This window comes from Oncorhynchus gorbuscha, linkage group LG08 (assembly GCF_021184085.1).
Source record: "Oncorhynchus gorbuscha isolate QuinsamMale2020 ecotype Even-year linkage group LG08, OgorEven_v1.0, whole genome shotgun sequence".
Taxonomy (NCBI): Eukaryota; Metazoa; Chordata; class Actinopteri; order Salmoniformes; family Salmonidae; genus Oncorhynchus; species Oncorhynchus gorbuscha.
The window spans coordinates 16197296-16215662 of record NC_060180.1 but is presented as its reverse complement, the minus strand read 5'-3'; the positions used below and the strand labels follow the sequence as shown (position 1 = coordinate 16215662).

General features: G+C 43.9%; 1 pseudogene; it reads left to right on the top strand.

The window, feature by feature from the left end:
* LOC124041257 overlaps nucleotides 1–18367 on the top strand; it is a 279206-nt pseudogene that overhangs the window by 239317 nt on the left and 21522 nt on the right.

Below are 18367 nucleotides of genomic sequence, written 5' to 3'. Positions count from 1 at the left end.
TGCAACATTTATGAATGTCCATGCAATGCTTATGAGTGTGGTTCTTATGATAACCCACAGTGGGTTTGAATGTTTTACGCAGTGCTAACTGTACATAGGGCTTTCAGACTCATGTACTGCAATATACGAATTTGTGTCGAGAGACCTTACCAGTGACCTATGACCTGAATAATATACTCATATACACTCATATACTCTGTCCTCTGGCCTTCAGACCCACTGTGTAACACATTATCTTATGCAATACGGGCTGCAGAGAGAAAGAGAGAGAAAGAGAGAGAATGAGGGAGAGATAAAGCCCCTTGAATTGAAGGGGCACGGTAACATTCTCCCCTGTGGCACACAGCATGGTTTGCACTCCTCTGCCATGTCTCTTCAACGTCACTCTGAGTTTGGCCCCGGGGCCTGGCACCCGCTGACACCTCTGTGTGACGCTCTGCACACTGGCATGTCATTCACACTCTCTCAAGCTGACACATTGGAGAGAGTCTCTTTCTCTCCTTGTTTTTCTTTCTCATTTTCTGTCTCTTTTACTCTCTTACCGTCTCCTCTCTGCCTGTGCCTCTTTTTCAGTTTCTCTCTCTCTCTCTCTCTCTCTCTCTCTCTCTCTCTCTCTCTCTCTCTCTCTCTCTCTCTCTCTCTCTCTCTCTCTCCTCATTGTCCTGTTCATCTTATCTAAATATGGAATCAGCCCCCCTTGTCCCTCCTCTGTATAGTTGAATCCTAGAATACACAGACTTCTTTGGCTCACACTAATTTGGCTCACACTAATTTAAGTTCCTTGTTAGCCACGTCCCTCTCTGGATTGACTTGTTGTTGTCCCTTTGTATTTCAGTTTTGGGGGTGGTTGCAGAAATCGGTCTTGTTCATACACACACACACAGACACACCACACACACACACATGCAAGCACACAGACAAACACACACACATCCTTTGGGATTTCACAGTCGCTAACACCCTCGGGCCAAGCTGCATTTTGAGTGCGACTGCAACCAGTCAACTCTGGCCGCTCTGCACTGAGTGTGGTCTCAGTAGGAAAGCAGCGTGTTAGCGTAGCGTGTCACAACCTCAATTAAGTCAAATCAAATTGTGTTTGTCCCAGGTTTCGTAAATAACAGGTGTCGACTTAAACTGAAGTGCTTAATTATGGGCCGTTCCCAACAGTGCAGAGAGAAGAACATTTTAGAAATAATAGAAAAGTAAAACGCATAATAATAAAAGTAATAGTAAATACACAATGGGTAACAATAACTTTGCTGTATACATGGGGTACCAGTACTGAGTCAATGTAGAGGGGTATGAGGTAATTAAGGTAAATACACTACATGGCTAAAAGTATGTGGATACCTCCTTGTTGAACATCTCATTATTCACCGGCATTAATATGGAGGTGGTCCCCCCTTTGCTTCCACTAGATGTTGGAACATTGTTGCGGGGACTTGCTTCCATTAAGCCGCAAGATCGTTAGTGAGGTCAGGCAGTGATTTTGGGCTATTAGGCCTGGCTCGGCGTTAAAATTCATTCCAAAGGTGTTCGATGGGTTTAAGGTCAGAGTTCTGTGCAGGCCAGTCAAGTTCCTCCAAACCAATCTCGACCAACCATGTCTGGATGGACCTCGCTTTGTGTACAGGGGGAAATGTCAAGCTGGAACAGGAAAGGGCCTTACCCAAACTGTCGCCACAAAGTTGTAAGCACAGAACAGGAAAGGGCCTTACCCAAACTGTCGCCACAAAGTTGTAAGCACAGAACGGGAAAGGGCCTTACCCAAACAGTCGCCACAAATTTGTAAGCACAGAACAGGAAAGGGCCTTACCCAAACAGTCGCCACAAATTTGTAAGCACAGAACAGGAAAGGGCCTTACCCAAACTGTCGCCACAAAGTTGTAAGCACAGAACAGGAAAGGGCTTTATCCAAACAGTCGCCACAAATTTGTAAGCACAGAATTGTCTGGAATATAATTGTATGCTGTAATGTTACGATTTCGCTTCACTGGAATTACAGCTCCAGTGAAGCGAAATCGTAACATTACAGCATACAATTATATTCCAGACGATTCTGTTGTAATGTTACAATTTCGCTTCACTGGAGCTAAGGGGCCTAGCCCGAACCATGAAAAACAGCCCCACACCATTATTCTTCCTACACAAACTTTACAGTTGGGACTATGCATTGGAGCAGGTAGCGTTCTCCTGCCATCTGACAAATCTAGATTTGTACGTCGGCTGCCAGATGGGGAGGCGTGATTCATCACGCCAGAGAACGCGTTTTCACTTCTCCAGTGTCCAATGGCGGCAAGCTTTACACCACTCCAGCCGATGCATGGCATTGCACATGGTGACTGTGTTGGTGTGACTGTGTTGGTGTGTGTGGACCGTGATAGATCCTTAGTCATGTGGACACAGAGGAACTTGAAGCTCTCGACCTGCTCCACTACAGCCCTGTCAATGTGAATGGGGGGCGGACTTAGCTCTTCATTTCGTTTAGTCCATGATCAGCTCCTTTGTCTTACTGACGTTGAGGGAGAGGTTGTTGTCCTGTTCACCACACTGCCAGACCTCCTTCCTAAGTGCTGTCTCATCATTGTTGGTGATCAGGCCTACCACTGGCGTGTCATCGTCGGCCACGCAGTCATGTGTGAACAGGGAGTACAGGAGGGGACTAAGCACACACCCTTTAGGGGCCCCCGTGTTGAGGTTTGGGGTGGTGGATGTGTTGTTGTCTAACCTCACCACCTGGGGGCAGCCCGTCAGGAAGTCCAGGATCCAGTTATTTGCAGAGAGAGGTGTTCAGCCCCAGGGTCCTTAGCTTAGTGATGAGCTTGAAGGCCTCTATGCAGTTGCATGCCGATCTGTAGTCAATGAACAGCATTCTCACATAGGTATTCCTCTTGTCCAGGTGGTAGAGGGCACTGTGGAGTGCAATAGAGATTGTGTCATCTGTAGATCTGTTGTGGCGGTCTGCGAATTGGAGTGGGTCCAGGGTGTCTGGGATGATGGTGCTGATGTGAGCCCTGATCAGCCTTTCAAAGCATTTCATGGCTACAGATGTGAGTGCTGTGGGGCAATAGCCATTTAGACAGGTTAACTTGGCGTTCTTGGGCACAGGGACAATGATGGTCTGCTGGAGGTATTACAGACTGAGTCAGGGAGAGGTTTAAAATGTCAGTGAAAACTTGCCAGCTGGTCAATGCATGCTCTGAGTACGTGCCCTGGTAATCCGTCTGGCCCTGCGGCTTTGTGAATGTTAACCTGTTTAAAGGTTTTAGTCACATCGGTTACGGAGAGCATGATCACGCAGTCGTCTGCTACCCTTTAGCTTTAGCTACTGTAGCAGCACTTAGCACTTATCGTAGCATTAGCCTCAATTCACAAAAATCTCACCCAATGTTTGACTTCAGGTCCAGGCAACAGTATATTAACTTCAACCCTGTAAGCCTGTCGCTCTGTTGCTGCACACCTACTACACACTAGTGGCAATGGGCAACAGCGTCATTAGTACACAGTACTGGTGTACACCAGTACACTTAGTGTACAAAACATTAAGAACACCCACTCTTTTCATGACATAGACTGACAAGGTGAATCCGGGGTGAAAGCTACGATCCCTTATTGATGTCACTTATTAAATCCACTTTAATCAGTGTAGATGAAGGGGAGGAGACAGGTTAAATTAATTTTAAGCCTTGAGACATGGATTGTGTATGTGTGCCATTCAAACGTTCCAACGCAATATTAGGAAGGTTTTCTTGTGTTTTGTTCACTCAATGTATAGTGTTAGCCCTAACTAGAGAACTAGCGTTACAGACATGCCAACCTTCCTCAACCAGTGTCTTGCTGGTTTTCAAGGGGCACATTTTCCACCAGCCCCCAGTGTATTTCCTTCACTGATATCGTAACTCTAGCAACTCCCAGAGTCATTTAGTCTGTGTTGGCCTTTGCCAAGTCTCCCTCCGCTCCGATGTCCCTCTTCAAGCTTCTACAAAGAGAGCACTTCATATGGATAGCCTTGATTCATAGTGAGTGTTAAGCGGAGGGTCTGTATTATTATAAATGTTTTTGAAAGGCTTCGACAGCAAAAGCCCAGGTGTGGATTGGAACTGTGATTTATTCATCTTTGCATGCTTACTGATGTGATACTGGAATTTGTTCAATGTCAGGACTTAATGTCCATGCATTGCAGAAGGACACAGGAAGTTATGTTGTCTCAACTGAAATTCTTACAGATTTCTGCACATGGTGTATCAAAATTACCATTGACCTTCTGTCTCTCAAGACATTGTTTCCTGAAATACAGATTGTTTTCTAAGCCACCTGATATTCACTTTTAGATTATATAGGTTTCTAAAATGTGAGACACTTTCGTCTCTCACTTCTTCAGTTTATCTCCCTGACAGTCAAATGATTATTGCATGTTGTCTAGCAGAGTTAGTGATATTCTATTAGGTATTTGTAATTCTATTTGATATTCTAATTCTATTATTGTACTTTTCTCATATGCTTACTGTATGTGTCTCATGAATAAAGCCAGTTGTTGTAAAGAAGATGCCTATATCTTTCCCCCCAGTGCAAATGCCTCACACGGACCTTCATGTTCAATATGGGAAATGGAGTCTGTCTCCTCTTCGGTTCCTCTCATGAAATCACTTTTATATGGAAGAGCCGTGCTATTAAAACACAAGAACAAACCCCTGGAGTAAAAGTCTGACTCTGTTTTGACGTTTGTTCTTACCTGAAGGCTTGCTTTATTATTGATGCTTTAAAATGCATGGGGGTCAGGGAAGACAAGAAGGAGTAATGAAATGACAGCGTTGACGCGGTGGTTTAAACGGCCTTGGGTTGCCAATATGGTTTACAGCTGGGAGACGCTTCTTTATCTTTCACTTCCTCTACTGCGGGAGTTTCTGTAACCCTGACACCGAATGGAGTTTAGAGTATATAATAGAATACGACTCCCACACCTTGTGATTTGATCGTTACTTTTCCCCTCAAAGCTTTCACAAGGGAGGCTTTTTATCTCTTGACATGATTGACTGTAGGCTGAAGTGAAACTAGTCTTGAAGCAACACGAGACACACATACACGCTCGCTGACAGTATTACGAAAGCACACACAGTAAGATGGCATTATCAACTTAAATCATCTCATGCTGACACTCTGCCAAGCTAGCATTCAGCGCTATTCATTGCAACCGCTACTTCTATGGAGACCTGTGACAAGCTTATCTCTCATAGATGTGGATGAGAATGCATTCTTTATGTGTAATAGTCAGCCGTGGCTGTTATTAGCCATTGTCTCGCCTATCATGGAAATAACAGCTCATGCTATCTCATGCTATTCACGGCACAATAGAGGAAGTGTTAAATATCAAGGACATTGTTGTGATCTTTTTTTATCTTGACAACCTGAAGACACCGACGTAATGTTCACTTGAAGTTGTCAGGCTAAGATAAAGTGTTAATTGCTATTGTAGAATCATTGAATGTTTGAATATAGTCTCCTTTAGTGCAATTTTCGAATATGCCATATTCAACAATGTGTTTGCTAAATGTGGTGGTAAGGCGCACAGTGTCAGAGAATTGGATTTTGTTACAATGGGTTTTTTCAATGGAAGTTGTCAGTGGTAATGTGTCCAGGGATATTTAGTCATATTGGATGTCATCTCTTTCTCCAGGTTTGCTCCTGTCAGTGAGCTGGCCCCAGTAGGCAGACCAGTGGGCAGCATCCTGGCAGCCGCCATGAACCAGACAATCTTCTACTCCATCGTGGGAGGAAACGAAGGCGGTAAAGTGCAGAAATGTACCCTCCAGTGCCATAGATAGAACAAACATTTGCCAAAATAGGAAAAGGTCACATTTCTGTCTTAAGTTCTTGCAATAATATACAATCCACGGACAATGCAGAGAAATTACCTGAAACAAAACATTGGCTGTGCTTTACTTGTGGTAAAAGTAACTATTGTTAAAGTAACTATTTTTTACAACAGTAGAGGTTTCCTTTTATCACAGTCTATTTCCATGTCTATGAAGTCAACGTGCAATAGTCTTCATCAATGTTAATCTGCTGATTGATCGACTTGGGAAAGTCCTAAATCAGTGCTTTAAAACTGTTGTTGGCAGTTGGCACACACACAGACACAAAATGAACCTATGTTTTTTAAATCCAATGTTGATCCTGTCAGTGAGTGCTGCCAATGTCTTCCTCATGTTGTACTGATTGTTTTTTGGTTGGTTGCAGGTGAGTTCCAAGTGAGTAACCGGACAGGTGTGATCTCCACGGCTAAGCCTCTGGATTATGAGACTGTCACCAGCTACGTGCTCAGGGTTCAGGCTGACTCCATGGTCGTGGTCATGGCCCAACTGCGGGTTCCCTCTAAATGTAAGAGGGGGATATTGAACTGGAGTAGGGGGCTGGGAGGCTACATCAAGTAGCTTTCCAGCTAGATACCATGGTCCTTGGTTTTGTGGTACTAAGAGGAGTTGACAGCATATTTATTTCTACAATTATTAGTCATTTAGCAGACACTCTTATCCAGAAGAACTAACAGGAGCAATTACCTTCTTCAAAGGCACATCGACAGATTTTTCAGTTACTGTAGTCGGCTCAGGGATTCGAACAAGCAACCTTTTGGTTACTGGCCCAACGCTCTTAACTGCTAGGTTAACTCCTCCCCCCTCAATTTTTCAGATAAACCCTCATCACCTCATAGATCTGTATTTATTGGAATGCAGAGCAGGACACCGTACCGTGTACATTTTCGTCATTTTTAAAAACTTTATTGAGTTCAAATAATCAGAGCAAAACAGGGCATAATTGTCAGATTGTCAGAGCCCAATTAACATCATTACACACACACACACACACACACACACACACACACACACACACACACACACACACACACACACACACACACACACACACACACACACACACACACACACACACACACACACACACACACACACACACACACACACACACACACACACACACACACACACACACACACATTATTAATAAAGCAGAGTAATTGATAAGAATGAATTTAACACAGCTCCTCTCCACACCCACCACCCATTTCCCTAAATTAAAATGTACTCTACGCAGACTCAATAGCCCATTCTGCCATGTGAGCCATCCTTTCTCTTAATGCTTTTCTTTTTATGTGTGTGTGCTGAATTTCTCTCTATGCTGTTGTGTTTCTCTACACTTGCAAGCATCTGTTTGTGATTGTGTGTCATAACTGAAAAGTTACCAATTTCCCACAAGACCACAATGGATAAACCGCGGAGGGAATAAAACCGTTTTTAGAGAGACAGAAAAAGGCAATAGAGAGAGAGCGACTGGCGTATCCCTCTGTTTCTTCCCTCTGGCTCTCACGGCGGTGTGTGTGCTGTGATTTAATGAACTGTGTTTTTGTTCATCCTATTCCCTTGGATCCTCCTTAGCCTTAGCAGCATGACTTTACATTTCTGTGCTCTGTTGGAAGAAAAATAGTCATTGACAGTGCATATTTTTCACCTTAACTGCAGTGTGGGCCAGGGTAAGGTTGTGCTAGGTTTGTACGTAGTTGTACTGTATAAGTTAAACAGTGACAAATGGGTATGGATTGTGTATATCCTTACTACAAGCTATTTTCCTTGAGTACAATCTGGCATATGAATAGAAATGGCACAGTAGCTGCAACAGGAGAACATATTTGATTATTTGATTATGAACTAGAACCTGTGTTTTTGTATGGGTGTTTAATTTGTTTGAAATAAAACTCCCCCTTTCCTACCAACACTGATCCCCTCTAAACTATAGGGTGTACTGTAGAGGAACGTCAACGAAAGTGGATAAGACAATATGCCTCATGTCTAAAATGTGACTGTGTCTTTAACTCTGCAGCCAACACAGCCAAGGTGTTTATCGAGGTGCGGGATGAGAAACCACCCGCCTGTCTTCACCAGAAAGCTCTACATCGGTGGCGTGGCTGAAGACGCCAAGACCTTCTCGTCTGTGCTGAAGATAGTGGTGAGAAAGGCCTTCGCATACTCCTCCTTATATGCTACTGTCTTAACACACACACACGCATAAACATACACATCTACTGAAGATCATGTTGAGAAAGCTGTCTGACACTCAATTCTCTGACGTAAGCCAGTCGAAACTCATCCTTAATGCTACTCACGTCCCTGCAGTCCTTTGGTCGGTCCAAAATCAATGAATGATTAGAGAGATTGTGTCATCACGCACGCACACACACAAACACAGTACTGTACATATGCGGTCTGATTCCATCCCTATCCTCCCTATCGGTTCCATTCTGTTCAGTCATGGTGGCAAAATCCATTCGAGCCACTCTCTGTAGTTCAGTTTCATCTTCCTCTCCATCCTTCTCTCATTTACATTTTACATTCTCTCCATTCCTCCCTCCATTCCTCTATTCACTGGTGGGATCTAATATAACGGTGGGATGTAATATAATCACAGTTCACCAATTGGACCGTGGTCAAAGATCAGTCCAGATTATCAGTCTGTTTTACATTGAAGGTGATATGGCCCTGTAATGTGAACATTCCTTTACGTGTGACTCAGCTGGTAGCACCTTACATACCAAAGAGGCACACATAGTCATTTGAAAACAATCGGCAGCACGTACATGCTCTGGGATGCAGTATACTGTAGCTCCTGCTGCATAAATCTCTTGCGCTCCACTATCAATATTGTATGGTTTTGTACGGTTTAAGTCATATTGTTTGAGTAGAAGCAACCCTTGAGCTCAGATTTGTGTAATTACTTTAACCGTAACCATTTCTAACCTGAACCATTTGCAAGTCCTTATTCATCCAAACTGAACAGAGATGTACACATTTACAAGTCCGTCCAGTATTGTGGCATAAAAAAAACTCAGTACAGTCTTTCATGAAACAAACACTATACTGGATATGAAGCTTTTTCCGTATGCTGTCTGATATAATGAAACTAATACATTATAAAGGCTAGAGAGGGACTTCACATATGACTGATATTAAATCTTAATTTACAATCTGTTCCGTGAGCTTAGTTTCATCTGGACATGATGAAGGCAAAGGGAGTTGATGGGAAAGTGAGGCTCCGTGACACTCACAGTCACGTTGGGCCCAACAACTGTCAGGGGCCTAATATCTATCAATATCTAAACATCTGTCTGCGTGTCCGTCTATCCGTCTATCTGTATTTATACAGTACCAATCAAAGTTTGGACACACCTACTCATTCAAGGGATTTTCATTATTTTTACTATTTTCTACATTGTAGAATAATGGTGAAGACATCAAAACTATGAAATAACACATATGGAATCATCTAGTAACCAAAAAGGTTTTTAATAAATCTAAACATATTTTATATTTGAGATTATTGCCTTGATGACAGCTTTGCACACTCTTGACATTCTCTCAACCAGCTTCATGAGGTAGTCACCTGGAATACATTTCAATTAACAGGTGTGCCTTGTTAAAATATCATTTGTGTAATTTCTTTCCTTCGTAATGTGTTTGTGCCAATCAGTTGTGTTGTGTCAAGGTAGGGGTGGTATACAGAAGATAGCCCTATTTGGTAAAAGACCAAGTCCGTATTATGGCAAGAACAGCTCTAATATGCAAAGAGAAACAACAGTCCATCATTACTTAAAATGTTTTAATTTAACCAGGCAAGTCAGTGAAGAACAAATTCTTATTTACAATGATGGCCTATCAGAGAACAATGGGTTAACTGCCTTGTTCAGAGCAACATAATTTTTTACCTTGTCAGCTCAGGGATTCGACCCAGCAACCTTTCGGTTACTGGCCCAATGCTCTAACCACTAGGCTACCTGCTGCCCCCAAAGACCTAAAGGTCAATCAATATGGAACATTTCAAGAACTTTAAAAGTTTCTTCAAGTGCAGTCACAAAAACCATCAAGTGCTATGATGAAACTCGCTGTTCCTGACCTGTTCACCAGACATGCTGCCTGTCCCAGACCTGCTGCTTTCAACTCTCTGGAGACAGCAGGAGCGGTAGAGATACTCCTAATGATCGGCTATGAAAACCCAACTGACATTTACTCCTGAGGTGCTGACTTGCTGCACCCTTGACAACTACTGTGATTATTATTTGACCATGCTGGTCATTTATGAACATTTGAACATATTGGCCATGTTCTGTTATAATCTCCACCCGGCACAGCCAGAACTGGACTGGCTACCCCTCATAGCCTGATGTTTGCAGCTATAGATGTTGCTGAGATAGATATTTTGCCTGCTGTACAAAGAATCCATGAAGCATTTATAACAATCGACAATTAACCTGCAAATGGGGTAAAAATGTATCCAATAATACTGCATCAACTAGTAGACCATCTCAGACTCTATCTGTAGAATTAATTATACGATTCCATCTTTCCATTGTTCTTGTTCCTTAGAATGTTGTGTTAACTCTGTCAGGTCTAGATAGAATGCTGAATCATCCTCAGTAGCATGAATGCTAAACACAGTTTGGCTGTGGCCCCAAGCTTTGGTCTCAGCCATCTTTGTCTTGCACTGCATGCCATTCTCTCTGATGGACCTTCAGATGGTATCTGATGTGTCTGAGATCTTTGTATGATTTTAAGGCAGGCGGCTCAACAGTCTATAAATTAGCTTCATTTACCGTCAAATTCTTCTTTAATTAATTTTGAATAGAAGCCGGGCGAATTAAAAGATCGCAGGGGGTGATGTGGCACAGTGGTAATGACAAAGAAACAGCAATTTTATGCTAAAAGTTTTCTCAGAATGTATGGTTTTACCAAGGGTAGGCCTATTGAGTTGAAACAGAATCACTTAATTTTATATGATTGTTTTTATATGAAGTCTTGTACACAGTCTTGTTGAGTATTTCATGAGTGATTTCTGAATAGAAGTCTATTCTCCAACCCATTCTTCCTTTCAGTGCCACGGCACACTGATACATTTTTTTCAGAACCTTTGTTCTCAAGTGCTTTTACAAACTGTATTGGGATAAAGCAGAACTCAAGGTTACTCTCATAACCCAAGTTCTGATATGTGACCGATTGGCTTGATTTGGTCTTATATAGCGACATTTTAAGTTTTTTACATTGGATAAGCCTTAGCTCCACCCATCTCTTTAAGAATTTACATGTGAGGTCATGTATTAAACTGTGAGATTACGTTAGTGTACTGAACAACCAAACATTTTAAGACCAAAAGCTGCATTATACTACGTCTATCGACATGTCTGTAGACAGTTGTCGCAGTGACATCACGAACATTCTATTGTCATCTGACATCAAACTTGTCGTTATCGTTATAAAAAAGTATAAACACAAAAACTACAGGCTATTTGACATCAGCGGCCCGGTGTTCCAAAATAGCATAACTGGTGTATTTTAACACCAATAAACCCAGAAAAAATAAATGAGTTTACTATATGTCAATCTAGCAAACCAGGCAACTAAAAGCAACTTTCTAAACAATGTTTTGGTTAATTTCTAGCTTGTTAGCTAGCTAGCTAACGTTAAGTTACCTGGCGAGCCAGTTCAAATAATGATAATATAGCTGAAAATTTCTTAATTTTAGCTCATTTGAATTCATTATTACAAGAAAATAAACTAGCAACAAGATAATTCTTTACAATTTAATGGCGAGCTAATTATAGAAAATAGGTTACAGTTGTGAGTGTGCAGGTAGCTAACGAACTAGATTCAATGTTATCTAGCCAGCTAACATTAGGCTGTAACTAGCAATGAAAATGTCACTGAAATACAAATAATATTACCACACACATCATACACTTAATGTTCGCTAGTGTATTTGTATTTACAGATGGCATACACATTTGTTATTTAGGCACATCATCCTCAGTAGGCTAGTTCACATGTTCCAGATGGCATTTCTGTCCCCCCAAAATAATTTTGATAGAAAATAAATGTTTATGTTCAAATGCCTCTCCTGTGAAGTAGTGACGTGCCACATATGCCTAGTTTCCTGCAACGAGTTACATATTATGTGTGAGATATCTCACAAGTGGGATTCACCGAAACTCTTGAACCTCAAAGAACCAATCACACACATATGTCAGAGACAGACAGGTCGAGTGGTGAATGAGGTGAGCCCCACCCCTCATTATAAGGAGCCATTAGCACACCTTCTTGTCATTCTTGAGCATGCCCCTATTCCTTTTGCTCCTGAGAGCATTGGGAATACAGTGAGATATCTCACTCATAATATCAGAGAACCAGGGAACCTCAATTACTCGTGTTGATATCTCACAATTATGATATGACCAATTCTGTATTGCAGACCTGGTTTCCGAAGCCAGGTAGTCTTAAAGTATCAACCCTTGAACGTCCCGACACTGAGGACAAAATGTGTCCCAAAGAAGGTGCAGTGACGTCTAGCTGGTAAACCTCATAAAAGTATGAGGGGATGCCCAACAAGCCTCATCACAAATCTCCTGTAAGGACATGCCCTTGAGCAGTGCACAAGAGGTTGCTCTTGCGTAAAATCCTCACTACCTCTCCGACCAGTAAAGCAGTCTTGAATGAGAGATACGTCATCTCCATGCATTTCAGGCTATTTCACAGGCTGCTGTGAAATAGCCTCAAGCACAATAGACAGATCCCAAGATGGGGCTAGAGGCTTGGAAAATGGACGTGAGCGAAGCGCCCCTTCATGATACGACATAACAAGTGGTGTTTTCCCACTGTGTTATTGCGAAAGCCTATATGACAGGCCGAGATAGCGGCTAGACCTTAACAGTGGAGAAAGCCATACATTGAGCTTCCATACATGGAGAGTGTAGAAGGGGCCCTGGCACTCTGGATTGTCTCAATGACTGAGAGGCAGGCCTGTCACATCCAGATTTTAACTCTCACGGGAAATGCCCAGAGGGCCATAGTATCGGGGTGAGGGTGGAAAATGTCTTTGTTCGCTTGCGTCAGATGATCCCTGCGTAACGGGAGTTGCCGGGGCTCATAGAACAGCAGGAGAATGATCTATGCTAACTAGAGCTTGCCTGGCCATAGAGGGCTACCAAGATGAGGTATGAGCCTTCTTCCCTCACTCTGGGGAGTATGAGGCTTAGAAGAGGAAAAATGTAACGGAACACCCCCGGCCAAGGGTGTGCCAACACGTCTACCCCCAATGGTGCGTCTCCTGCTAGCGCAAAGAACAGCGGGCAGTGCACGTTTTTGTGCGAAGAAATCTATGGATGTTTGACCATATCTCTCCCTGATCTGTTTCACAACTTGGAGATGGTCTCCCTTCCCTGTGATGTGGATTCCATCTGGACAGGTCAGCTCCTACGTTCAGAGCTCCCGCGACATGAGTCGCTCGTAGTGAGAGTAGGTGTGCTCTTCTCCACAGAATAATTCTATGGATAGTCTGTGTAAGCGCAGGGAGCAAGTGCCACCCAGGGTTTTGATGTATGCCACCACAGTCTTACTGTCCGTTCTGATCAAGATGTGACAATTTCAAAGGGAGGGTAGGAATTGTTTCAGAGAAAGGAACACTGTCAGCAGTTAGAGGTCATATATGTGAGCAATGCGGAGTTGTGGATCCCACAACTTCGCTTTTCCCTCATGCCCAAACTGTGAGTGACGTCTATGTCCTGACCACCTTCCTCTTTACCACTACCCCTCTGGTGGCATTATAGTGAGTCGCCCTTTCACTGAATGTATTAAAAGGGGCAGTGTTAAAACACTAGGATACGTGGACAGTGCTAGGTGGCGACTGACAGTTTTGGTTCCTGCCTCGGCTACTTGAGAAAGAGCTGTGGTGAGAGCTGTGGCACGGAGGGCACTAGGGGGTAGAGTGGGCTCCGTCTTCCTTGTGAACGAACTTATAGAAATTAGTCACTGCATGAAGGGAAAGGTTATAGGAGCACAGATATGCCTCTCCCCCATTGGGATGGGGGAGGAAGGGGGTCTGTGCTCCACCGAGAGGTGTCAGGCCAGGAGACGGTTGGCTGCCTCTCAGCCGCTGGGGTGTACCGTTGGTCTGGCGCCCTTTCTTCCCCACAGGTGAATCAGCTGGGCGGGAATTTGATGCGGCTGTTGCAGAGTACCGCATCCCCAAACTGTCTGCCTCTGTCCTGAGACTTGGACTGTGGGTTTGCAGCCAGCTGCATCACTGGTCACTCAGTTAGCACTTGCTCTAGTGAACTGCCCCTCTCCCTGATGTGGAGCCTGGGCTCGTAGTGGGAGAAAGTGGAGACCGGGTTGCCACGATATCTGGGTCTGCCGGGCAGGTGATGGCAAGGTTAGCCTTGACGCGGTAGCTGACCTGGGTTTTGAGTCTCTTGGACCTAAGAACCAAGTAGGTGGGGCTGGTAAAGTTGATAAGTACAAAAACGACAGAGCTTTATGTAAATCGTGCAAGACTCAAGAGACCTAAGCTAGTGGTGAGTCCTCTCATGGACCGGATCACTGCATGGTTGGACAGGTTTGGTTAGTAAGCACAAAGCCACTTAATGCTAGGCAAACTAAAAAAACAAGACAGTGGTTAGCTTGTTAGCTTTCACCGTGACGGCTAGTAGGGTTGCTTAAGGTGACACGGGCCGGTATTTGGTAAAAACCTTACAAAACTTGCAGGACTCGGTCGAGAGCTGCCTGGGCATGTTTGTTTTCCGATGGGTACTAGGGCCCATAACTCTGGTATAAAAGTATGGCTAACCAGGTTATGCGTGTGCGAGTGTATGCTTTGCCATGAGGCTTTTGTGTTACCCAGCTAAGGTTCACCCAACGAAAAAGCAAACTATTACCCGAACCGAAAACGTTCATTTCAGTAAAGTCACACAACACAAAAGATCTCCTGTGTGTACTACTGCAACTCACAGTTGGCTTGTGCCATCAAACTTATCCAGAACGCTGCAGCTCGCCTGGTGTTCAACCTTCCCAAGTTCTCCTATGTCACCCCGCTCCTCCACACGCTCGCATCCACTGCAAGACCATGATACTTGCAGCAAGAGGAACTGCCCCTTCCTACAGGCTATGCTCAAACCCTACACCCCAACCAGAGAACTCTGGTCTGCCACCTCTGGTCTCTTGGCCCTCCCACCCCTATGGAAGGGCAGCTCCCGCTCAGCCCAGTCCAAGCTCTTCTCTGTCCTGGCACCCTAATGGTGGAACCAGCATCCCCCTGAAGCTAGGACAGCAGTCCCTGTCCATCTTCTGAAATAATCTGAAACCCTACCTCTCCGAAGAGTATCTTAAATAATCCCACAGCACCCTCCCTTGCCTGGACTCTGATATGTGGTTGCCCCACCTAGCTATCTTAAGATGCGTGCACGTAATGCACACTGGATAAGATCTCAAATGTAAATGTAGATGAAGAGAGCTGAAAAATCTGTGCGACATACCTGTCAGCAGTTAAGCAGGATACAGGGATCAAGTCGTGTTGAGCAGAGCTTAGAGTAGTGCTCTTCGCAAGGAATAGAGGTGAGACTGACCAGAGGGCAGGCGAGTGGCTCCTTATCACCTGAAACTACTTTATTTTATATGAGTGTGTTTTTAGGTTGGCTTGAATGGAGTGGTATACAGTCTTATTTGAGAATATCTACCTCCAGCTAATGACCGAGATAGGGCAGCCCTGTCATTTATTGCACTCCTCCCTCCATTTCCTCCCTCCCTCCTTCAATCCCTCCATCCTGGAGAGAAAAAAAAGTATTTGTACCTATTAATCAATGTCACTGCAGACAGGCATTTTGAGAACTGATGAAAGACTGAGCATGCAGGCCGGCAGACAGGCAGCAAGGCCAGAATCAAATTATTTCTGTGCCATACTGTACCTGCTTCTGAGACTCAAGTTCCCCCTCTCCTGGCCAAATTATCTAAATGCACAGTCATCCTTTATTTGGTCATGAAGCAGAAGCTCTTATCCAGAGCGACTTACTTACATGATGTTGGTTTTGACTAAGGTGCCTCAATACTCCATTCTATGCACTCCATTTGTGTGTATCCTATGTGTGTATGTGTGTCGACAAGTCAAGCAGCTCTGTCCCAAAATATGCCACCACAACTGAGGCCCACTCAACATAACTGCCATTGTTAATGTAATAGATGTCAGAAGATCTCAGTCTGTTGTGTGTGTGTGTGTGTGTGTGTGTGTGTGTGTGTGTGTGTGTGTGTGTGTGTGTGTGTGTGTGTGTGTGTGTGTGTGTGTGTGTGTGTGTGTGTGTGTGTGTGTGTGTGTGTGTGTGTGTGTGTGTGTGTGTGTGTGTGTGTGTGTGTGTGTGTGTGTGTGTGTGTGTGTGTGTGTGTGTGTGTGTGTGTGTGTGTGTGTGTGTGTGTGTGTGTGTGTGGTTACTTTTCCCCAGGCCACTGATGCAGATACAGGGAACTACAGTGCCAATGCGTACCGGCTGATCATCCCGCCCACGACAGATGGTCAGGACAGCTTTGTGATCGAGCAGTACACGGGCATCATCAAGACGGCTATCATGTACCGCAACATGCGCAGGTCCTACTTCAAGTTTGCAGTCATCGCCACCGACAACTACGGAGAGGGCCTGAGCAGCAGCGCTGATGTGGTGGTGAGTGTCTAGTGTGTTCAAGCAACACATATCCCTCCATTGTTTGAAACACTCTTTCTTGTTAGGCAAGTGATTATGAGACTTTGACGCTTGGCAGTTGGAAGTTTGTCCTCGGTCAACTGTGATCTTAACAACCGATGCCAATACCCCAACCACCCACAACATCTGATGGGTTTGTTAGTGTCAGACTGCAGTCTCCTCTGAGATGAGTTATTCATTAGGAGGCTACATGATGATGAGGCATGTTTTCTCTTCTCTCTAGGCTGTGTTTAGCTTCCAATATATTCAATTATTCAGAGCAGTTACAGGACACGAGATGTGTTATGTGTGTGCCAGAGAACCCCTCTGCTTCGAGCTGATGATCCAATTAAACTATGCATGGAGTGCGTTTTCTGCTCATCCTAATTGGTGTGTGTGCATGTGTGTGTCATTATACTTATACAATACATTTCCGTTTCTTTCCAGTTATTGGAGTCAGGGTTCTCCTAATATGTCAGCCTAACAAGTCTCTAATGAGACTGAAGAAGTGTTGGAACGGCGCCTGAACGGGTGACAGCGGCGAGTGCTTAACCATGTTGCTGGTTCATTTTCAACAGGAACTGTAATTTCACAGAGACCGTGTGGGAAATTTGGCTGCAGAGCCCAGAGCCAGTGCATTTTCTGTGCCGGCGAATATTAAGCACCATTAGAATGGCCACATGGCACCAATACAAGCAGGCAATAAGATTCTCATTTTGACCACCCAGAGCATGTTAAGCATGAATGGACAAAACTTCCATATCTACTACTACTATCTCTCTCTCTCTCTCTCTCTCTCTCTCTCTCTCTCTCTCTCTCTCTCTCTCTCTCTCTCTCTCTCTCTCTCTCTCTCTCTCTCTCTCTCTCTCTCTCTCTCTCTCTCTCTCTCTCTCTCTCGCTCCCTCTCTCTATCTATCTCTCTCTCTCAGGTGTCTGTGGTCAACCAGCTGGATATGCAGGTGGTGGTGTCCAATGTCCCGCCCACTGTTGTGGAGGAGAATAAAGAGCAGCTTATTGCGTAAGGCACCAGTCAATCACTTCCTTTCAGCATTATTCTCACAGTGATCATTTTTGGTTGAATTGGAAACCTATTAATGGTCCTAAAGGCCCCTCAACACTCAACAGAAACAGGAGAGTGAATTAAAAAGTATTACATTTATTTTAATTAGAGAACATTTCCTCTACCAGGGCATCATACTTAAAAATATCTATATTCTGAGAAACATCTACAGTGGAATAGATTTGTATAGTAAAGTAGGGTCTGTCTCCACCCTTGTCTTTTCCTTTCAGCCAAAGCCAAAGTGCATTTTAAATGCATTACAACTAAAAGTTTGAGGCCGTCCCTTTCATTCTCAGTGATAACTCTGGTTTAGCAGCAGAAGCCCTGTGGAGAGTCACAGTTTGATTGCCACAGCATGCCACTTACAAAAGTGGAATGCATTTCATTTTTTTTTCTCCTGTTGAATAAGAGGACTTGGTTCTTAGTCGCACGGTGCAAATTAGCATTTCGGCTCGTGAAATTGTTTGCGTTGAATCCCAGTTCCCTACAGGGAATCTTAGCCAATGTTCTGGCAATGTTCCCAGTTTGCTGGGTAGTCTCCAACTATGTTTTGAGAAACAAAACATGCAATGGAAAAAAAAAGTTGTAGAACTTGTGAATTAGCCCTGTGTTGCAGAACTTAGGTCCTCCGTGTTTTCACTGTCTGTTTACGTTCTGTCTGCCTTAAGCAATGATTGGGCAAGTAAAACCTCTGATTGTCCAGATAGACAGTCAAGTCAATCATTCTCAATCAGTTTATGAATGAGAAGCAA